This window comes from Apis dorsata, unplaced genomic scaffold (genome assembly GCF_000469605.1).
Source record: "Apis dorsata unplaced genomic scaffold, Apis dorsata 1.3 scaffold_115, whole genome shotgun sequence".
In the NCBI taxonomy this organism is placed as follows: domain Eukaryota; kingdom Metazoa; phylum Arthropoda; class Insecta; order Hymenoptera; family Apidae; genus Apis; species Apis dorsata.
The window spans coordinates 22,732-23,927 of NW_006263409.1; positions in this window are offsets into that span (position 1 = coordinate 22,732).

Here is a 1,196-nt window from a genome sequence, read left to right on the forward strand (position 1 = left end):
TATATTTATTTAACTTTTATCTTAAATTATTTTATTATATTATTTATTATTATATTATTTATTATTATTTTATTTTTAATTCTCTCACATTCCATTGATTTTTATTGGCAATTAATTTTTATGCTTAATTCTTATTATATTTTTTTTTGTAAATGGACCTTCATAAAATTTCAATGTACATGAAATTATAATTAATATTATATTATATAATGTTTCAAATTTCGCGCGTTAAGTAAATAAATTTGCAACCGTTTCAACCAATCAAAAAGTTCTAAGTATATATGTATATATATACAGCGCATGGAATCATTTCTTTTTTGTGGAAAATCATCGCGATAGGATGTCGCGATTGCCAGTGCAAATATTCTCTCAATTACGCGGTAACTACTAACTAATTCTACCAGTTCCCATTTTATTGTTCCAAATGTACACCTATATTCCTATACATTTTATTGTGGAATTCATAGACTCTATTAAATATTGTGACAATACAATTAATTAATCTTCCGCGTTTTTTTATGCTTTTCTTTCCTTCGATCGATCGAGTTTTGATTGATTGTTGAGGTTACTGATATTATTCGTATTGCACTCGTATTATGAACTTTTCAGTCAAGATTTCAATCGTTATCGTTTATTTTATTAATATAATTTTAATTTATAAAACGGTTATAAAATAGTAGCATATAAATAATCTGTAATTGTTTTTCACGTAAAATGGCATTTAAAATATTTTAATAAAATTATAATTGAATAATTATAGATAATTATAAATATATATTGAATAATATATATATTGAATATAATAATTAAATCTAATATCTAATATCAGACAGAAATCTAAAATTTAGTTTATAAAAATATATCAATTATTAGGTTTACTATCGTAATAAATTGTTAAAGGCGTGATAAAACGATAAAAATAGTAAAGATACATCAATTTTTTATCGTAATAAATTATTACGATGTTATAAATTAGTAATAAAAGTTAAAAAATTGTTGATTTATTCGTCGTTGTACTCGATAAGTCAGATTTGGCGCAATTGGTGGGAAACGTACGTTTTCATCAAATTTCCTGACAGTGGCAGCGATCTCCTATACATACGATGTCATAGAGCGATCACATCTTAACGAACTCACGTGTAGAGAAGATATGATAGAGAAGAAGATCGTTGATATTTTAACTAAATTTTTATAAT